This window comes from Papaver somniferum, chromosome 5, assembly GCF_003573695.1.
Source record: "Papaver somniferum cultivar HN1 chromosome 5, ASM357369v1, whole genome shotgun sequence".
NCBI lineage: Eukaryota > Viridiplantae > Streptophyta > Magnoliopsida > Ranunculales > Papaveraceae > Papaver > Papaver somniferum.
Genome location: NC_039362.1, coordinates 116,649,922 through 116,668,493, shown reverse-complemented (window position 1 = coordinate 116,668,493; position 18,572 = coordinate 116,649,922).

Sequence of the window (18,572 nt, the reverse complement as noted above, 5' to 3'; positions counted from 1 at the left end):
CAATAAAAAAGATATTCTTGTCTTCAAATCTTCAAAGTCTTCTTCTGTACATGTACAATAACAAACTTGATTCCAACTTATGATCGATAATGCACAAAACGAAGTATGTTAACAGTGGATGATCACAAGTCAACATCAGATCTAAATACGGATCTGAACTACCATTAATATCTTGATCTAGTTTGAGTGACCTTATGTCAGTAGAGAAGGCTCTCAAGAATAATTAAACTAGATGCAATCAAGAGTTAACAATGGTTAGTCAATCAAATCAATAATCGAAAACTAAAACAACAATGCAATTCTAGTTTCCCACCAACGGTACTATCTAGACGCTTCTTGATCCTAAAGAAGTCTTTAAACTAGAAAATGTAAAAGATTTCTCCTAATTAGGTTACTCTCCTCTCCGAGATAATATTACAAGTAATATTATTAGTCGGCTATAGCAGTGACTATGAAACGAAGTGCCTGCATCGGGATAAGTTTGTAAGAAGAACAAACTTCACTATTTATATACCAAGGTAGTTTGGATATCAAGGAATTTCCATAACCGAAAATATTCTCAAGATATGCAATAAAGCACCTAAATTCGGTTTTGTCTAATTCCAACCGATATCTCTCATGGACAACTCAATATTAGCTAGCACTTAACTAATATATCTTTCCAGAGATATGTTTTGCTTGCTTCTAAAAAAAAACATATACATTCAAGAATCTCAAAAAGATTCTCAAACATTTCGGTTTGGGATCTCACCTTGAGTATCAAGGAATATCTTTGAACAATAAAATATAAGATTTATGCTCATGTTCATATTACTTATTATGTCGACATCTTGAAATTTTCTATTTGTCAAACTCAATTTCCAAAATCACACAAACCCTAAAGTGTACGTGACTAAACAAATCAGTTTTGCATATTAGGACCGGTTCTACCATGACTCCCAATGTAGTTTGGGATCGGTTCTACCTTTACTCCCAATATAGGTAAAGATCGGTTCTACCTTGACTCCCAACACAAGTTATGATGGGTTCTACCTTGATTCCTTATATAGTTTAGGATCGGTCCAACCTTAGATCTTCAGTGAAAACCGAACCTTACGAAACAAGTTCGTAAGTCTCTTTCTTAAAATCATGTAATGAAAAATAATTTTTAGTCCATGAAAGCAACCCTTTGTTCACTTTATAATATGGTAATGAGTTAGAAAGATTATGTTGATGTCGCAATTACAAAGTTCAAAAGATAAGCATTATACTTCCTAAAATTAAATACCAATCTAAAGTATTCACAACTATTGATATATTCTTCCTTGACACTTTGATCATAATAAGATGATCGAGTCAATAATACTATAGTTTTATGAATATAACTTAGCATCTTATGTTTTCAATCAGAAACGACTTGAAAGCAACGATATAGAAATGGAAACAAGTCAATTCATGTATTACTAACCCCAAGTGGAAGGATGATATCTTCGTTGATGTCGATACATCTTTGGATTCTTCAGGTCTTCAGAGTAACACTTGTATGTCTCAACATTTATAAACTTCCTAGTCTAACATAACGAAGTTGTCTCTAGTAATCTAATCAAGCGACTTATGAGTTTTGATACTAAAATGTGGCAACTAACCTTGACATACCAACATTTTGCGGGTTCAACTGAGCAGTGCTCTAACAATGTAAATTTTTTTTGCACATTTTATAAAAGAAAAACCGCAAAGATTTTGACATCTTCTACATGTCAAGAAACTCAACTAGTTGATCACTTCATCAACAAAAATGGAACTGAACAGAACGTTTCAAGTGTGATAAAAAATTCTAACTCGTTTGATTATGCTTTGGGCACGAGAGATGATGACTATCATTCTGAGATGGTTCATGAGCATCTTCTTGATCACTCGACTTCTTGGTAACAAGAAATCAGAATCATCACATCATGTATATAGCATGAGGTGGGGCAAGTAACAGATAAATAGTTTTTTTGTATTTTGGTTATTATGTGACTCTTCCGTAAATATATCATATCAAATGTCTTATATGAGTCCGTAAAGCCTTCTGGTACTATGTAAGATAATATGAGAAAATAATTCTCATGAAAGAGACATTAAGAGACTTTTTTATATCATGTTGAGCTTTTGCTCCAAAATCTTGAACTGTCTACATGAACTAAAGCCACTTGTGGTAGCATGATTGTCTCTCTCACACCTGTTTCAGTAAAAGTCATTGAAGAAAAAGGTGAATCTAATAACCATACATCATGTAGAATAGTCTTTGTTAATGATGATTGTACAAAGGCTTATGATAAAATTCTTTCATGAGGTTTCATTCTTGAACAAAAGTTGGTCAAGGATCAATTGCATGCTAATGAACTATCTTTTTTTGAAAAGTATAACCTTGGTGACATCTTTGATGGTCATGGTAAAGGATTTGATGCTCTCACAAGAGTGTTTTATGCAAATGTCTATGATGTTAATCTTGAGAAATTTTACTTTAGAACCATGATTGCAAGAAGAGTTTTTCAAGTGGATAGAGAATTATTGGCTACCATCACAAGTCTTCCTACGAGAGATTTTACTTTTCCTGGACCAAGAGAAGGGAAGCCATCATGTGAAACTATCTCAAATCGACTTAGTGGAAGATGTATTAGTTGGGAGAATTGGAATTTTCCTACTAAGTATCTTTGTAAGCCCTTGAGGATCTTTATAAAGTTGGTAATTCCAAAAATTTGTCATTCCACTATTGAGCACAATCGTTTGGAGTCGAGATTTTACGAAATTGGTTTACTTTCTTGAGGTGTGAGCTAAAGGTATATGATAAGATGTTAGGATTTCCTTGTCTTGTTAAGATAATTTTTTTAATTTTATGACAGATATTGCACCAATTGGAAGTTCAATTGGTACTCCCACTCCTATTCTCAAGATTTCCTACAATCGCATAAAAAACAATGATCTCAAAAGAAGAAGAAGTCTTTATCCATCCTCAATCGGTACTTGTGATCCTACCTCCTTGGAGATCTTACACAAGATTCTGAAAAGGGTTTAAAAGGTAGACAACAAGGTAAAGTGTGTACATGAACAAATGTGTTTACTCAGTATAAAGTTTCCCGAGATTAAGGATGAAATGAAGAAAATTCAAGTTTCTTGGAGTGAGTTAGAGAGTGAAGATGAAGATGATTCCTAGCTCCTTCATTTATTTTCTCTAGTTAACTCCTTGTAGGAATTTTATTCTTATAGATGAACACTAGCTTTTGGAGTAGTTCTTATGTGTGACATTAGCTATTCCAAATACTATCATCTTGCATGTTTAAAGTTTATTTAATTAAAATCTTGGAAGATGACTCGCAATACCTAATCTTCATGGATTACATATATGCATTGCTTATTTTTGTGAGATTTGTTCTTTGCTATCGTATTCTGGTGATTAGAACGTATATCTCATATTTTCTCATAGGTTAAGCTATTAACTCGTGTCAAAAAAGGAGTAAACTATTTTGAATTACATTATTGATCTCTCAACGACTACACTTTTTGGAATATACTGCTACATGATTCCGTAGGATGTTATCTTGGAATTTGCCTAACTTCCAGGAAAGGTGAACTTTCATATGTATTGAATATTTTGTCACTAAAATTGACACATTAAAATTGATAAAAGGGGATATTGTTAAAGCAATGCTCAATTGAAGCCACAAGCTTTGCTATCTCAAGCTTGTTGTCAATGTTAGGTGATCAAAAGTATATCTTGATTTCTAGTCTACTTAGTCAAGTGTCAGACTAGATTAAAATTTGTAGTCGAGTACCAGAGATCACCCTTGAATACTGAAGATCAACGAAGACATTTGGAGAACTTTTGTATAAGGTATGTGAAAACTGAACCATTCTATTTACTCACTATCTTACCATTCTATCTGGTTAAGACTACGTCGTATGACTTCTAGTATATTTACAAAGAAGAAGTTTCGAGTCAAGCTTGTCTTGTGAAAATCTCGAAATATGATTTATCAAAGATGTTCAACGATCTTTAACAATATTAGTTCTATGAATTAATTTGTGGATCAATTGAAAATTGACCATGCGAATGATTTTATCATTTGTGAATGTTTCAAACATCATAAGAGAGAAATATGAACTTTTGATATTTCTGCTCAGGGAAGGTTGCCGAACTAGTCCGCAAACCATAGATATCTAAGTTTCAGAAATACATGGAAGGTTGGCAAATCAGTTCGCAAACCGCAAGTTCAGTACTATCAGTAATGGTAAAATTGGAGGTTATAGATCAACTGAACATAGTTCAAAGGATTGTGCTCGAATACTTGGGAGTTTAAAATTGTGTGTTTCACAAAGGACATTCCAACATATTATTAATTGTGTTGTTTCTTTCAAGACTGATGAGATTAAAAAGGATAATTTCAAAATACGCCATTTGAAGAAGGCCTTTTCGGACCACAGAGTTACTGATTCATGCTTCGACAGAGAGGTAATTCATATTAATATTGACAAAAGAATCTCTTATCTTAGTTCTCTCATTAACAGAGTGAGACGAGGCATAAAGAGAGCAAAGTGTGAGGTTTCAAGTAATTGTTCTACATATATATGTATAATTGAAGTCTATAGTCCTATGCCTTCTCTAGTATTTAGAGAATGCATAAATCGAAAGGAAAAAAATTCTTTTGCGAGAGGTTTTATTATGCCAACTATCAAAAGGATGTATACAGTTTTACCTATTGAGAAATATTGAAATCTTCTATATGCTCACTAGTACAAATCTTCACATAGGCTACGCTTTTTGGTTTACAACCCAGCCACGTTTCGGGTTATCTGCGTGGCTCCTGGTCAATTGTATAACTATAACCACGTTTTGTGTTACCTTGTAGCCATAGTGCACCACTTGGTCATGGGTTTAAACTTAATCCCATCAACTGTAGCCATAAGGGACCTTTTGGTCATGGGTTGAAGTCTAAACCCATCACATGTGACCATAGATGCGTATATTACCACATTAAATAATTATATATGTGCTGGATGGAAATAGACACACATATTAATCCTTGACGGAACAAGGATTTATTTATCCACCTTGTTTGTTTATGTGTCCATAGTATATGGTTTATTAGACACGCATATACTAAGAAATATACACATTTTTATCAAACATGACAAAAGATTGACATATGGCTACACCATTTTATTTTATTTTTGGACGGGTATGATATGGCTACACGAAAAAGATTGTGACCAAAGTGTCGGATCCATTAGATGCATGATATTGAATTTTAACTTTTAAAAGGATTATGATTCGGCATAATGTCTATGCTTGTTCACTGCAATACAAAAACCTCAAGCTCTAGCCTGTAGAGGGATACTATTATAACATTGCTCGGTCGAACTCACAAGTGTTATTATCTTAAGATTGTTGTCAAATTTAGTTGTCAAAACTATATCTTGATTTCTAGTCTACATTTACTCAAGTCTCGGATTAGGATAAAAGTGTGTAGTTGAGAATCGGATATCACTATGTTCTACCATTTGAAGGCGAAGATCAACAGGAGCTCTGGAGAACTTCTTCAAAAAAGGCAAGTGAAGACTGAACCACCCATTTCTCAAGTTTTCACCTTTTTATCTATGAGACATTGTCGCATGACTAGATTAGACACTGTTGATGGTAGATTTTCAATAAAGGCTAAAATCATAAAATCATGTTACTGCATGTTTCTGGCCCGGCTTCAGGAATGTATGTGACAATTCATATTTTATGATCCGTGAACCATTCACGATCTCTGACTGAGCGAACTTCCTCTCAGAGCTATGATGAATATGTATCTCGGAAGGCCTCTCAGCTGAGTTTTCGATGTTTCACACATTTCATCATCACCTCTACATAGAATCAAAATGATTGGGAGGCTACTAGACATATTGCATGCTAGTATAGAGCCTAACGTCTTCAGGACGTCACGCTGCTCGTTGTTCCCTGACTACGTAGAGAGACAGTGTATAGAATCTCTTAATGATTGGGCGGCTCCTAGGCATATTGTATGCTAGTATAGAGCCTAACGCCTTCAGGACATCACACTATTCATTGTTCCCTGACTATACGCCCCCTCAGAACGAGTATGATGCTTCAATTATCTCATATCTCAATTCTGCAAATAGGTTAATTCTAGCGTGTCATTCATCAACTGAATTCCTAGAAAATAATCCATTCTATCTCATTACTCTTTTTCATGGCTGATCCTCAGCTGGATTCCATGGATTAGTAATAGATACTCAACTCATTTTATTACTCTGTTTCATGAATCATTCTCAGCTGAATTTCATAAATTAGTAATAAATACTCAAATGATTTTATTAATCCGTTTCATGAATCATTCTCAGCTGAATTTCATGAATTAGTAATAAATATTCACCGATCAGGCATCTGGGCCACCATCGAGTAAGTCCCGAGAAAATGGTGCTAGTGTACTTAACAATAATGCACAGACGAGCACCCGAACACACGAACGAGCATTCAAAAATATGGACAAACAAGGAAAACTGTGCAAAATAGGGAGAAAAATAATATCAATACAATAATAAAGAGGCGCCTAAGGGGAACGGGCCCACCGACCGTCCGGTCATGCCGCCATGGCCGGTCCCGCACCTTTTTCCATTATTTTATATATTTTTTTTAATTTTTCCTCATCTCATGAAGACTCCTTCATTTGAGCAAACTCCCTCGTTTGAGCAAAACGCTTAGTTTCTCCATATTTTCCTTCAAACCATGAAAAAATAGTAAAAAATAGGGAAAGGTGTCACGGGACCGGGCCACCTAGCCGGCCGGGCATGCCCTAGCCGTGACCAGTCCTACACCTTACAATTCCTTATTTTCTCATATTATTATTGCCTTCATCTCATGAAACTCCATCGTTTGAGCAAAAACCCTAGTTTTTCAATATTTTCTCAAATATTGCTCAAACCATGAAAAAGCCAAAAAGTCAAATGGTCACATGACCGACTAGGCTTCTCACGTCAAAATTAAAAGTTCTACTTTCTCATTCGAGCAAAATTGAGAGTTTCAGTCAAGATCAAACTCTTCTGAAAATCCAAAATATTCCTCAAACGCGCACCAGAAAATACCAAAACTCTCAGGACTGAGACACGGGAAGTATGGTGACACGGGCGTGCCACCTTGACCGACCAAGGACGGCCCTTAGGCTTGGAAGGAGTCGGTCCCACACTTTTTCATAATTTTGACCTAATTAGCTCTCAACAGTTCATATTGGGTCCAAACTCTCTCCAACCAACTTGGAATTTGCTCAATCGACCACCAAGGGCCGGTCCCATGACCCCTTGGCTGGTCCTCATCTATCCATAATTAGGTTTTATTACCTAATGCTCAGACGAGCTCTATTTTAATAAATGATTAAACCAACATTTGATCATCCTTTCACCAACTGGTCAACAAAGGACTTTGGTGTATGCTCACTTGAGCACTTGGCTGCTACATGGTCGGCCATCATCCTATGTATCCAGCCCCTCCTTCATTCAGTGATTTATTTTCAGTAAAATCATCAACTGATCGACAATCGATCAAAATTAGGGTTTCGAACTGAATGCTCTGCAAATCATAATTCTGAGCAAGTTCAAACGCTAATAATTTTATGGTTGTCCAGCAATCAACATCTTGATTAATTATATAAAAATTGGTCCAGCTACCAATATTTTAATTAATATTTTATCTGGTCATGCTACCAATAATTCATCAAATGAGTAATATTTGCTCAGACGAGGAATATTGATTCAACTATCAATATTCAGTAATTCATCAAATGAGAAATATTTGCTCAGACAAGGAATATTGATTCAATTATCAATATTCAGTAATTCATCAAATGAGCAATATTTTCTCAAACGAGGAATACTGATTCAACTATCGATATTCAGTAATTCATCAAATGAATATTTGCTCAGACGAGAAATATTGATTCAACTATCAATATTCATTAATTCATCAAATGAACAATATTTGCTCAGACGAGGAATATTGATTCAACTATCAATATTCAGTAATTCATCAAATGAGCAATATTTGCTCAGACGAGGAATATTGAGTCAACTATCAATATTCAGTAATTCATCAAATGAGAAATATTTGCTCATACGAGGAATATTGAGTCAACTATCAATATTCAGTAATTTATCAAATGAGCAATATTTGGTCAGACGAGCAATATTTATTTAACTATCAATATTCATTAATTCATCAATTCATAATACGAGCAATATTTTCTCAGACGAGCAATATTTGCTCAGACTCTCAATGTCCATCATGTTGATTCAATTATCAACATCATTCATTAGAGAACTATACGTCCCAGCAGACATGTTCAATCCATGAATCCTAGAGCATTCGACAATCATGCTCGACTGAAAAATACTTAGACTCATTGTCTAATCAAGTTAACAATTGATTAATTAAATACACGTCTGCCTTGCAGACTCCACGTTCATGAGAAATCAATAACGTCACATGAGGGATATTAATTAGGGTTTTGGTCCGGCGGCCTAAGACACGTGTGTTCATCCACGATGAGAAATGTGAGTAAGTCGTGCAAGCAGTTGATGGAGTTAGCAAAGTAGTGGGTGGAAAATCAACCAAGTCTCCTCACGACCTGGAACTGGTTAAACCACGATTTCCCACTTTTCCACTCTTTCACTCGATCAACCGCCACACTTATTGGAGATCAATGTGTTTAAATTCTAGCAATATAAATAAGTTTCTGAATCCATGATTGAGAACAAGACTGGTAACATACGGACAACATCTATCGTATAACTAAAAATCATCGTGTGAGAAACAATCTCTCTCAATTGATCAGAATTCAAACTTGTTCGAACCCAGCTGTTCATTTGCGAAAACCTATAATACATTCACATTCGTTGATCACCATTGATCTCACACACTTCTCAGCTTCCCTCCTACAAATCAACCATATTCCCTCTTTGTGACTGAATTCTTGGTTTAGGCCGGAGTCCTACAATTTGATCTCTCGAACTCAAAGCACTCCCGTGCAGTGCTTCTGTTTGAGGTTAGGCAGTTTTCTCGGTTGAGGAGTCTCCGTCCGCACGGTCGTCTCTCCATTTCCTAAAAAACCAGCAAATCGTTTTTCCCTATTAACAGATTGGCGACCACAGTGGGAGATTAATCTCTCGGTTGCAATTTCAATTCGTCAAAATGGTTGATCTTAGGTCAGGTTCATTTACAAATCCTAACCCAAACGGTGATAGCACTAGCAACAATAATGATGGTACTCTAGTCACTCTTCCCGTTTTCAACAACAACGCCACTGATACTGCCCCTCAAATTAACAATACCAGCGTCCATACTGAAACCAACATTGGTACATGAAACAATCCTCTCTTCGGCCGATCTCGTGAAGAAATCAGAGAAGATCCATCTACCATTGACGACCTCATGAAGGTTCAGGAAATTCTTACCAAGATTCAGACAGATATGGCGGCAACACAGAAAGAGTTATGCACCCATCTCAAGACTCTGACAGACAAGCTGTTGTCTAAGCAAAGGAAGGGCTAAGGAAACATCCTCAACTGCTGATCCTGAAATCTCCCCAATCCACATCGTCGAAGATGATGAAGTCTGCAATGACCCACCAGCAAGGGAATCAGCAAGTTTCATCACTCGAGAAGATTTTGAGCGCTTTTGAAAAGACGAGGGTACCCAAATATACCTCAATCTAAAACTTTTCCACCTATAAGTCCTTTCTCTGAAAGTGATTGTCTATGGACTGATTCGAGACAATACAACGAATCAGTTCACACTTTGAGTGATCGTCTATGGATACGAGATCGAGACAATACGACAACAAGATAACTTGTGTGATTGACTATGGATTCAATATCGAGAGATTGCAACAACGAAGTATGATCACTTAATAATCGGTTGGGACTTAACCAAACATTATAGGATTGCTATCAAGTAATTAGGAATTAACCTTTGTGTATTTTACTTCTAATTATAATAAAAACAATTATAATTGCTGAAATAGAAAAGTAAAAGACACAGTAAGATTTTGTTAACGAGGAAACCGCAAATGCAGAAAAATCCAGGGACCTTGTCCAGAATTGAATACTCTCAGAATTAAGCCGTTATACAAAATCTAAACCAACTTCGTATAGTTGAGACCAAGCAACTAAACCTATAGTTCACCTAGTTCCCTCAGTATCCATGCGCCTCCAACTTGCAATAAGTCACGCACTTGGAACAATTCCTTTGGTTTGTATTCCAAACAGTAAAGGAACAACAAATCTGTTCTGTAACAACTCTTTTCAATCAACGTGAAATGAGTTTGACAAAAGGCTCTTCCGTTTAACCAATAAACTCCTTTGTCGCGTTCTTAGATCAATCTATTCAACAACTACCAAAGTAATTGTTTAGACTATGCAATCAATATTATGAATTACAAAGAAATGTATTGATGCCGATCTACGCAACTAATCAATCCAATCTATCAAAAGATAAACCGATTATAGTTGGATCCCTAGACGATCCAGTTTTGTGCACACCAAAGATTATGAACTCAAATAAGAAATCTTTTTTGTCTCCAAATCTTATTACATCTTCAATAAACACCTGCACACAAACAACTTGAATCTCTTGTGATCAATCACACACAGAACGGAGTCTGTTAATGATGGATAATCACAAGACGTCTTTAGATCTACAAACAGTCTGAAGATCCCCGTCGACACTTCGATCTAGTTTGAGTGAATCTTATATCAGAAGAGAGGATTCTCAAGCATAAACAAACTAGGTGCAATCAAAGTTCAACAACCGTTAGTCAATCAAATCAATCGAAAACTAATAATAAAATGTAATTATCTAGTTTCCCACCAACGGTACTCGTTGAGCTTCTCAATCCCAAAAAAGTCTTTAAAACGAGCGGTCGTAAGAGATTTCGCCTAATTAGGGTACTTTCCTCTCCGAATAGACGGCTCCACTAGTAACAACACAACTAGGTAGTTTTGCTGGCTCTGAGGATTAGTTTGCTCGAAATGCAAACTTCAATATTTATAGACCAAGGAAGTTTGGACACCAAGGAATTTCCAAAACCGAATATTCTCAACGATATGCAATAAAGCCAAAATCGGTTTTCATAATTCCTGGATATGCTCTGTCCAAATATTGACCGAAATCTCAGTAGAAAATCTCCAATTAGTAAATGCACATTACCAATTTTTATTTTCTAAAGATATGCATTTAATCGCTGGAACTTAAAAGCATATAAAACTAAAAACCTTAATTAAAAGATTCTCAATTTATTTCGATCCGGGATTATCCTTTAGTTATTATGGAATATCTTTGAACAATAATAAATAAGATTATTGCACATATTCAAAGTATGTCGACATCTTTACTTTGTAAATCCTTTTTCATATTTACAATCTTGGAACCGATTTTCCACACTTCCAAACAAGTTTAGAATTGGTTTATTTGATTTCCAAGAATTATGTGATTGATCAAAAACATTCAATCACCATTCATGGGTTTAACGGTTATACCAAATACAAATTTCGGTTCTACCTCCAAGTGGCTACTAGGGTCGGTTACACTAGTTTCCAAAAAATGTCTAACTAAGTACCAGGATCGGTTACCACTTATTTATGGTACTTACTTGTGATCGGTTGCACAAGTTTTAGGATCGGTTACACCAATTACTAAAACTTGTTAACCTACTACAAGGATCGATTACACATCGTGTGATTAGTCCCACCAAGTTCTAGGATCGGTTACCCAATGACTAGGAATGGTCACACCAATTACAAATATCGATCATACCATCTCAGGTGATTACTTAATATTGGTTTCACTAATAAAAGTCATACCGATACATAAGTCAGGCATTGTGAATAGTTTTACCAAGATACATAAAAAAGTTATGAGCGATTATACTAAACACACATATTGGTAATCCAAAGATTCGCAATGAATAACAATACCAATAAGTTTAGCGATTTCCCTTTCCATTCACAAAACAAGTTTATGAATTGTATTTCCTTTAAGAGAATGTAAAACATTGTTTCATAGGAAGAAATCTTCACCCATACCCATAAATAATCACAATAGCATTCATACGATTATGTTGATGTCTTATATACAAAGTTCAAAAGATAGGCGTTATACTTCGTATTATAATTCCTTAATACTACGTCTAACTAGAGTATAATCATTCACGGCTTCGAGTTATGTTTTCAATATAGCACGACTTGAAAGATACGTTAGGAATGAAACAGTTCAAGTCAAAATATTACTAACCTCAAGAGGAAGAATGATGTCGTCGATGTATCTCTTTACTTCTTCGCATTCTTCAAGTGTTCGAGTAATACTTGTAAGTCTCATATCCTAACAACTTTCTAGCTAACCTATACGAAGTTGACTCTAGTAAATAATCAAGCGACTCTTTAAATGAATTTTGGTTCACTAAAATATGACAACCAAACTTTGACATACCAATGCTTGGTGGGTTCAACCGAGCAATGCTCTAACAATCTCCCCCTTTGTCAATTTTAGTGACAAAACTCTTACATCATATGGATAAACAAATTACAAGAATTCATTATACATACGCTTGATTCCAAGTTTCAACAATACAATAACCTGTACACATTCAATCCAAAAATGCCGATGTTGACATTATAATAACAAAGCTAATACTCCCCCTAAAGGTGAGATAGGTAGATTTTCAATCCGCACATCTTTGTTATTTCCTCTTGTAGTCCATATAACTACAAATCATCATATGATATGTTACTCCCCCTTAGTTTATGCTTTACCCTTTCGTTAGATATAACGTTTAAGCACCATTGTCCTTTCCTTAGTGATACCAAATCACTTGTTTACTCCATATATTTCTCCCCCTTTTTGTCACAAAATGACAAAGGTACGAGCAAATAAAGGACAAACCGAAAGGATCTTACAAATCTTAAAAGACTTGCAAAACCTATAAGAGTTAAGAACGAGGGTTCCACACACTATTTTAGATAACCAATATCAAAACCGAAACTACAAAGTAATTTAATTTTGATATGTTACCAAGGAAACAATTGCCCGAAGTAATTTTCCCTAATAGTTTAGCAAATCATAAATTGACTAAGCACCTTAGTTCTTTTGCTAAACCGATTGTACAAATACAATCGCTTGTTTGATAAGACCAGAATTAACTCTATTTTTCTCATCATGTTCTAATTATTCGAACAATAATTTAGACCTTTCACTTTAAACAAGACAAGTACTAGGTTAGTTAACTAGTATTTCTTGTAAGGCATTCGATTAGACTTGAATAACCGAATCATCCACTTTGATAAGTCTAACTAAGATCAGAATTAACTTCGTTTCTCTTATCCGGAATCGAATTGGACTAAACAATTGATCCAGAAAACATTTTTTTTAAGCTATAAACAATTCATACAAACCAAATAAATTAACTTGCATAATTATTTATCTTAACCGGAAGCAATTGAAACAAACATAGACATTAAAGAACTGCAATTGCACCGAAATTTCGTTAAGCCTAAACAATTGATACCAAACAATAAAGCAAGATAACAATAATTTTTCTCAACCGGAAACAATTGAACCACACATACATCCATACACAAATAATGGAATAAACATCAATTGTACCGAATTTTTTTTAAGAAAAAAAAAATATATGCAATAAAATCAGGCTTTTCTTAAACAGGAAAACGATTAACTAACAAATTTGTTACCTCAAGTTCCACATCCTCTTCTCCTTTTCTTTGCATCTTTCCGAGGAGGAATATCACTGTGTTGACATCCTCTTGCAAGACAAAACAACAACAACAAAAATCAACCTTTACCAGAGAAAGGTTGAAACTCGGTTTTAACTAATGCGGTGCAAAAGTTGAAAACCCGAAACACATATGCTTTTATGCTAAACCAAAAATGATTCAACATATTGTGACTTTTTCACACATGAGTTTCAATCGGAACCCCTTATGATCCTTTGATAAAGCCTACCATCATGGGCTAGAACTCAATCCTGCTAAATCAAAAAGTCACCTAAATCATAAGGGTTCACACAATATGAGATTGAATATTAAGGTTATGAAAACCGAAATCAAACATCCCATAAACACATAACAATAAAATAAAGCATTCAAGCACAGACTATGTAATCGAAAAACTATCACAAGAAAAATTATTAAATAATAATTTTATTCATAAGTAATAGATAGTTTTATTCAAAATAGACCTTATACAATTATTGAAAGAAATCAAAAACTGATGTCTATTTTTCTTGGATTAATTATTACAACAAATAACTTAATCTCTAGTGGTACTCTTATTGTTTACTGAAGACTCATCAGTACTCAAATTTTTGAAGCATGTCTTGTAAGACTTGTCCGCAACCACTTTCTGTTTTCGAGTTCTTCAATTTTAAGTTTCAAGTCTGCAAGTTCACTTTTCATCTCTTTTATTTCATCTTTTAGTCCATATCGATCTTGAACCAAAGTAAAAAGATTTCCTATGAGTTCTTCAAACCCATGCATAACTTTACACATGCCATCTGTGGGAAACCACTTGGTAAGATATAAATTATTGAAAGCAAAAAGACATGACTCTTCTTAAGATCTATCAGAGTTATGATCAGATACGATTCTTGAGACAATCTTCCTGATTCTTCGTTTTGAGACGAATCCTTGACAGTTTCTCACCTTTCGTGCTTCCCTTTTGTTACTCCTTGTAACACTGCGAGTTATATGAGACATGCTTAACAAAAAGTTTTACCAAGGGAAGACAATATATCTAAGAGAAGATTTTTCTTATTTTGATAAGAATATATTTTTTGTTCAGAAAAATAGGGTTTCCGAAACTACACAAAATATTTTTCGAACTTCTCTTTTTATCGAAAGGGAGATATTCTTTAAATATCTCTTAGTACTGAAAATAGGAGCTGCCATGAACATGTGCCCTTGATTTTTATGTGTTTTTCCCATCCAAGGTTATGAGCACGAATAGGATGGGTTTGCACAATCTCCATACAACTAGGTTGTATCGGAGAAAGCTTTTTCTAGCTTACATCGAGTATCAGAAACATAGTTCATGTTTCTCTTTGGGAATTTCTGCCCAAAATATTTTCTCCCAAGAAGATGTTCCTTCCTTGATCTAGAAACATGATCATTAGGAGAAACTCGACTGACGTGAGAATTTTCAGAGATGGATAAATCTCTCTTAATTCTATTAATGAGATTTTCATATGATTTTCTCATTTTAAGGATTTCCTTATGATGCACATCAACATGATTATTTGAAATAATTATCGGAAATTCCTGATTCTTTCCTTTGGCATAGATTCTCTCTTTCCCTTTCTTCTGGAATCGTTTTTCATCAAAACAAGAATTGTTTCGATATGGGTGCGGAGGAACCTTTTTCCATAAGCGATTATCAACTCTTACTTATGATTCTTTTGAGTTGACCTTCTCGGGTTGTGGTATATTCTGTCTTTCTACTGAGGAATGATCTTTAATTTTTTTAAGACAAGAAACTTCTTTCAATACTTTTACCACCATATTTTGAAGAAGTATAAGTTTCCTTTCAAGTGACTGAAAGTTGTATTCCTTAAGATCACATTCACAGAATCGGTTCAAAGTTTCCTTTGGACAAGATTTCGTTTGAACATCAGTAGATGTAGAAGATGGTTTCTCATCCTCTTCTGACTTTATGTAGTTAGGAAAACTACCATCATCTTGATCTGTTTCAGATGTGACTAAACCAGTTTCATCACAATCTGTAAAAGTCGAGCAAGGACTTTTAGTTTCCTCATTATCATAAGAAATTACAACAACATCATTAGTCGGAGTCATAGGATGGGTCTCTTGAACAAGTGTAAGAGATTTACCAATGGATTCTAGTTTGACAGTGAGATCCATATTATCTTTGGCTAGAGCATTTAGTTGAATGTCTTTTTCTCTGATCTCATTCTTAATAAGATTAGATTCTGTCTTTAGTATCAAACATCTTTGTAGACAGAGATTTTATAGGCTTTAGGAGTTTTACCAACTCTTTATCAGTATCTTCTTTTCTACCAGAGATAGACACAGATGTTTTCGCAACTCCTGGATCATGAGTCATCGAAGTAGTAACATCTTCAACATTTGAGTATTCATACTCTTGCAAAACGTTAACTGAATCAGACATTAGATTCAATTCTTATAGGTTGGATCGCACCAAACACAATTTTTTAGATGTTTTCGTGTTTGCCTGCTCTGATACCAATTGAGAAGACGAGGGTACCCAAATATACCCCAATCTAAAACTTTTCCACCTATAAGTCCTTTCTCCGAAAGCGATTGTCTATGGACTGAGTCGAGATAATACAACGAATCGGTTCACACTTCGTGTGATCGTCTATGGATATGAGATCGAGACAATACGACAACAAGATAACTTGTGTGATTGACTATGGATTCAAGATCGAGACAGTACAACAACGAAGTATGACTTCTTGATAATAGGTTCGGACTTAACCAAACACTATAGGATTGCTATCAAGTAATAAGGAATTAACGTTTGTGTATTTTACTTCTAATTATAATAAAAATAATTATAATTTCGGAAATAGAAAAGTAAAAGACACAACAATATTTTGTTAACGAGGAAACCGCATATGCAAAAGAAAACCCGGGACCTTGTCCAGAATTGAATACTCTCAGAATTAAGCCGATATACAAAATCTAAACCAACTTCGTATAGTTGAGACCAAACAACTAAACCTATAGTTCACCTAGTTCCGTAAGTATCCTTGCGCCTCCAACTTTCAATAAGTCACGCACTTGGAACAATTCCTTTGGTTCGTATTCCAAACAGTAAAGGAACAACAAATCTGTTCGGTAACAAATCTTTTCAATCAACGTGATATGAGTTTGACAAAAGGCTCTTCCGTTTAACCAATAAACTCCTTTGTCGGGTTCTTAGATCAATCTATTCAACAACTACCAAAGTAATTGTTTAGACTATGCAATCAATACTATGAATCACAAAGAAATGTATTGATGCCGATATACGCAACTAATCAATCCAATCTATTAAAAGATAAACCGATTATAGTTGGATCCCCAGCCGATCAAGTTTTGTGCACACCAAAGATTATGCACTCAAATAAGAAATCTTCTTTGTCTTCAAATCTTCTTAGATCTTCAATAAACACCTGCACACAAACAACTTGAATCTCTTGTGATCAATCACACAAAAAATGGAGTCTGTTAATGATGGATTATCACAAGAAGTCTTTAGATCTACAAACAGTCTAAAGATCCCCGTCGACACTTTGATCTAGTTTGAGTGAATCATATATCAGAAGAGAAGATTCTCTAGCATAAACAAACTAGGTGCAATCAAAGTTCAACAACCGTTAGTCAATCAAATCAATCGAAAACTAATAATAAACTGCAATTATCTAGTTTCCCACCAACGGTACTCGTTGATCTTCTCAATCCCAAAGAATTCTTTAAAACGAGCGGTCGTAAGAGATTTCGCCTAATTAGGGTACTTTCCTCTCCGAATAGACGGCTCCACCAGTAACAACACAACTAGGTAGTTTTACTGGCTCTGAGGATTAGTTTGCTCGAAATGCAAACTTCAATATTTATAGACTAAGGAAGTTTGTACACCAAGGAATTTCCAAAACCGAATATTCTCAAAGATATGCAATAAAGCCAAAGTCGGTTTTCATAATTCTTGGAAATGCACTGTCCAAATATTGAACGAAATCTCAGTAGAAAATCTCTAATTAGTAAATGCACATTACCAATTTTTATTTTCTAAAGATATGCATTTAATTGCTGGAAATTAAAAGCATATAAAACTAAAAACCTTAATTAAAAGATTCTCAATTTATTTCGATCCGTGATTCTCCTTTAGTTATTAAAGAATATCTTTGAACAATAATAGATAAGAATTACTGCACATGTTCAAAGTATGTCGACATCTTTACTTTGTAAATCCCTTTTCATATTTACAACCTTGGAACCGATTTGCCACACTTCCAAACGAGTTTAGAATTGGTTCATCTGATTTCCAAGAACTATGTGATTGATCAAAAAAATTCAATCACCATTCATAGGTTTAACGGTTCTACCAAACACAAAGTTCAGTTCTACCTCCAAGTGGCTACTAGGATCGGTTACACTAGTTTCCAAAAAATGGCTAACTAAATACCAGGATCGGTTACCACTTATTTATGGTACTTACTTGTGATCGGTTGCACAAGTTATAGGATCGGTTACACCAATTACTAAAACTTGTTAACCTACTATAAGGATCGATTAGACATCTTGTGATTAGTCCCACCAAGTTCTAGGATCGGTTACCCAATGACTATAAATGTTCACTGTAGGATCAGAATCTCGCAGCAATAATGCCTCAGCGAAATTATTAACAACACAACACAACAGTGTCGCAGAACAACTTCAGAAATGACATAATAAACGACGTCAACTAAATCATGAGAAAAATGTGATGGTCCTGCGAAAATTAGGGAGTTTGCGAGATTAACATTTGT